The sequence below is a fragment of the Netta rufina genome, assembly GCF_964035555.1.
Source record: "Netta rufina genome assembly, chromosome: 7".
In the NCBI taxonomy this organism is placed as follows: domain Eukaryota; kingdom Metazoa; phylum Chordata; class Aves; order Anseriformes; family Anatidae; genus Netta; species Netta rufina.
The window spans coordinates 34,482,373-34,487,717 of NC_140130.1; positions in this window are offsets into that span (position 1 = coordinate 34,482,373).

The window sequence follows — 5,345 nt, forward strand, 5'->3', positions numbered from 1 at the left end:
TGTACTACATCACATGGCCATTTGTTGGTCCTCTGCTAGGTTCACTTCAGTACATCAGTGTACTTTTTGTTATTCATTTCATGATAGTAGCCTTCATGTCTCTAATCTATCCATAGATTACATAGATACATAGGTTTGTATCTATCCATAGCTTTTGTTTTTTAAATGAATTGCCTCTGTGGTGACTCCAGGAACTCCACGGCTTCCTGTGTGACCTTTACAAGGAAATCCAGCAGAGACTGCTTCACTGAAAAAATTTGGCTTGATGGTGCAGATACATTAGTATAAATAAGAAAATCACAATAGTAAGTACAAATAGGCAGTGATAATCACACCTCATTGGCCGTATAGATTATGTTAGTGATTAGAGACTGTAAAATACAATTTGGTTTAGTTTGTTCATCTACTAGCTTGGTATGTTGCTGGCTAGCTTTCATATAGGTATGTATTACAAATCAAGGAGGAAAAGAGATATAACCAGTTTGTACCTGTCATTATCTCTGACCCTGTCTTCATCTTTTTGTTCCATGCAGTCTAAATGAGCCTTTTTCATCCTGAGCCCTTTCTCTATTTTTTCCTCTTCTTTGTAAGTCTTTATCTCATTATATTTATTTGCCACAAGCTGTTAGTTTAATTTGTGACTTCTTGTTGGGTTGGAATCTTGTCCTGCTGCCTCTTTCTGAATGCTGGTTGGCAGCAGATGTGCTGAGAGAGGGGCACTCACCTGAGTCCTAAGAGTATGGCTTAAGCACAAAGTTCAGATGGCCTTGGAAAAGCTCAGAAGGGTTAGTGTCTGAAGTCAGAATATAAGTAAAGCTGAAAACTATAATATGCATACTCCTTAATAAAAAATAAAATTAAAAAGAGAGAAGTATAATTATTAAACAATTTTGCCTTATTAGGCTATTTTTGCTTTATCTTGCTCTTAGACCAGCTTGAAGCAAAAAAAAAAAAAAAAAAAAAAAAAAAAATTATCTCCATGACACATTTTCCAGAGAAATATAACACAGTCAAACATAAGGCTAAATTCAACTGGACAAAAATTTGAGTCTTCTATTCTTCTTTTCTTCCTGGTCTTTCATACTTTTTTCCTCCCTCTTTTGTCTTGTTCCCTTCTTTACCTCCCCCTTACAAGCAATTTTAGCACTAAGCACTACCTCTGTGCTCAGTTGTTGTAGTCTTATCTTTTGTTTTGCCCTTGCCTGTAGGTATGTTCTTCGTAATAGGTTTTGAAGCTTGTTTCTTCCAGATTTTATTGTTTGTATTTCCCCACTTCACCATAGAGTTGGGAGCCTCTCCAGGTGACTCTGGGCCTCTGCCAATGTTGTGTATCTAGACAAAATACTAGAAAATACTAGCTTTGGGTTACCGAGCTAAGGAACACAAAGAACTAGAAAATGAAAAATCCAACTTTAAGGTCTGTTTTCGTTTCAATAAAAAAAAAAAAAGTTACAAATAATTATAAATCTAACAGATATATACAGCTTATTTAATCATATTTTGCTTTTTCAAATGGCATTTTTAAGAGATGCTGAAGCTATTTCAAAGTCTCTGTCAATGGCTGTAAGTGAAGTATTTTCTCATACTAGTCGTATGAGTCCTCACCACAAATTTGAATGTTTTATGACATGAAAGACAGCTAACTGAAAATTGTGATACAAGTTTTGTTGTTTGTGTAAGAAAGCTGGAAGCTATAAAATATCAGAAGATGGTATTGTGAAATATGAAGACTGGATGCCTACCAGTGGTAGGCTAATACTATGCTATTAAAATGAATTTGTCCAAACATATATATATTTTTTTGAAAATACTTTATTCCCTACTTTCTATAGGACAACCAATAAATAACAGAAAAAAGTTCCATTGGCTGTAAGTATTCTGAACTATGTAAAAGCAGTTTGTAATTCTCTTAAGTAAGGATAAGGAATTGTTCTGGTCTAAAATAACAGAATTAGAAGTCTTAAATAGATAAACTATAAATAGTATTAAATTATGTTATATGCATTATAATTAACATTACGGTGATATTTAAATGGTTTAATGATTATATAATGTTCTGTATATGTTATTTACATTATAATTGCCATGATAATGTTATACTATAAATGACATGCTATTGTAGTCTTTCAACATTCATTTATCAGTGTATTCTGAGAGACCGTATATTCTTTTATATCAGACTTAGCTGTTATTTGCACATTTATCCAAAACTCACTCTGTAACCATTTTCTCACATACCATTGACAAAAATGAATGTATGGGTGGCTTGAATATTTTAAATCATCATACAATAGGTTTAATCTGCCAATATTTGCTTGATTATTTTTTTTTTTCATACGCATGTGAAGGTATGCGTATATATTATTCCTGATAAATAGGGTTTTACTCCTTAGTAGTTGCTTCTCAGAAAGTACACAATAGGTACTACTGTGTTCTGTTATCTCATCCAATGGGATTTAATTTCCATTATTATGTCCCCATATGTCAAATATAGATCTAGGTGAAATGGGAAAATGTGGGCTATATAATGTTAAATGTAGTGATTTCAATATTAAATATTACATTCACAATGATATTTTTACTTTCAAATTCATTTTTATTAACAATTTTTCCCCTTTATCATTCTACTTTTTTATTCTTAGAAAAAAAAAAAGTAACCAAGAAAAATTAATATCTTTATTTTAAAATATACCTGTTCACAGCTACACTCTGGGAGGCTTCTGCAAAACATGGGGAGCCCTGAGATCTTTGGCATCCCTTTCAGTGTCAGACCTCATGTGCATACACTCAGTGTATGTATTTTATGAGGGAGTAGCTTGAAGAAAGCTTATATCTCCATATGTAAAACCAAGGAGTCCTTGCACATCACTGTCCACTGTGCCATGTGTTCTGATGATTATCAAGGATTAGAAAACTGCAGATGTTTGTCAGGTGAGTTTGGTGAGCTGGCTGTGCAGAACCGCTGTTTCAAGAGCATACTACGTAGGAAGGGCAGATGGCCCCAGATTAAACTAGTCTGCATTAGCCATTGCTCTTCATTTCCAGAATTTCTGTAGTCTGTATGGTACCACCCAAATAATGTCATTTTAGGTCTAGAGTTCTGTAGGTGGGTAATTATGTCAACCTGTAACCTATTACCAAATGCCATCACCACCCTCTATGTAAAGTCCTATGGATTTATTTACAGATCCTCAGCATAAAAACTTTTGGGGAGCATCTGCAGTTGCTTCTTACTTACTCTGTAAATCCATAAAAATACTTGTGTGCTGATTGCTGCATTGTTTGACACCTATTCAGCCCTAATGGTTGGCAATCACAGAACTGATGATTACAGGGGAGGCTGATAAACTTCTTGTTAGCCTCCAGCAACCTTATTCTTAAAACCTGTATTCCTTGGGATGATTTTTAACTGTTCTGGCTTTTTCTTCCCTGAGCTCTTGTCATCCGTAGAAACTATTTCTACTTCCTGTAGCTTGGCATTCTTCAGAATTGTGCACATGTTCTTGCACAGTTATCACACATCCTTACCTGGTGGGACAACCACCCATCTTCTGTAGGTTTTTTCCTTTGGAGCAGGTGCGTGTCCATATACCACATGCTGCTGATTTGCTCAGGATTTTGGTAAACAGTGCTGGTTTTACTATGCAGTTTTAAGCCTGACAAGTAGCTGTGCTGCTCAGTGTGATATTTTGAAAAATTGAACTGGAAGCAATGGTGTTGCATGGTTTCTTTGATGACCTGCCCATCATTCCTGGACTGCTTAAAATGCTTCTGGAACTGATGGGGTCGCCATCTCCTAAATACTTCCTTATAAACTCTGGGACAGTATGTTTAAGTTATCTTCTGCATTCAGGAAATGAATGTTATGATTTACCATCTTTGCTTAAATAAATAAATAAACAAAACAAAACAAACCAAACCAATATTTTGTTTTCTTCTCATCTCTGTCAAAGTAATTATTTGTGACCAAGGAGATGGTATTTGGATACTGTCTCAGTTTAGAAAACATTTAACATTTTCTGGCTAATGTGCAGCTGTACATTCAATGATACGGTGTATTATAGAACAGTATTGCTACTTTTGTTAGCTAAAATAAATTTTTTAGACTAATTGTCTGAATCCTGAATGCTTTCAGCACTGCCCCATGTGCAGCTCTTCCTACAAACCTGTTCCCTGCAGTATCAGCCAGACTGTGACTGGTTGAGGAGGATGAACAGTGATCACAGCAGCATCCTGCGTACAGCTTAGTTTGCTTTATTTACATTCCTTACTGCATATTTAGTAAATGTATTGATCTAGTGTAGAATTATTGTATCAGTCACAGGCTGAGCCAGTGTAATATTATATTTTGAATCAAATTATACTTTGCTATATCCAAGACAACAAAGCTTTTTTGATGTGAATTTAACCATAATATAGCTGACACTTTGCATATTCATTTCCATGGTGGTAGGTCTGCTTACTAGTGGGATAAATATATCCTCGAACTGGGAAAAGCACTGTGATAAATGTAAATTATTTCTCATTTGAAAAATAAACAGAAAAGTTCTACTAGTGGTAACTGGCACTTGGTTTTAAAGTGATTGACACAGAAATTTTATTTGTCCAAGCACTGCATTGAAGACTCATTAGTTGAGAGTCCTACAGTTTTGTTAATTGTAACCTCTGAGAGATAACTGCAGATAATTAAGCACCAATCAGATTTGGGTCTGACTGTAGCACACAGAATCAAACAAAGATATCTGTCTCAGGAAAATAAGAAGTATTTCTACATCAGCATAGTGAGATTTTTGGAATAACTAGCTAGCTAGCAGGGGAAAAATGTAATTGCACTGAGGACTGTGTGCTAGATTTTTGAAAGGCATACAATAATATGGTTGTCTGTAATAGCAGGAGGCTGGACTTCATGACCTGGAAGATCTCTTTAAGTCCTGAATTCTTCATTTTTGAGATAAATATGTGTATATATATATATATAACTATATATAAACATATATAGTTACATATAACTATATATAAACATATAGTATCACAGTGGAACCACACTGACGGACCAGATAAGAGTCATAGTAGCAGAGGATGTTAGCTGAAAATTAACACAAATGTGATAGTCTAATCTTTTAAGAAAATAAATAAAAACCACTGATATTTCTTTAGCTGCAGCATTAAAGTATTATATGGTTCTGGCATTGTATTTTTCTTTTTCTTAGTCTGATCAAAAATTATTTTGCCTATATTCAATTTCTCTTGTTTGGTTAAGATGTTGAGAACCAGAATGATTTTAAACTGAATTGAGGTGGATGATCCAAGAAGCACTGGTGTGATGGGGCTGGTAGAGTTAATGA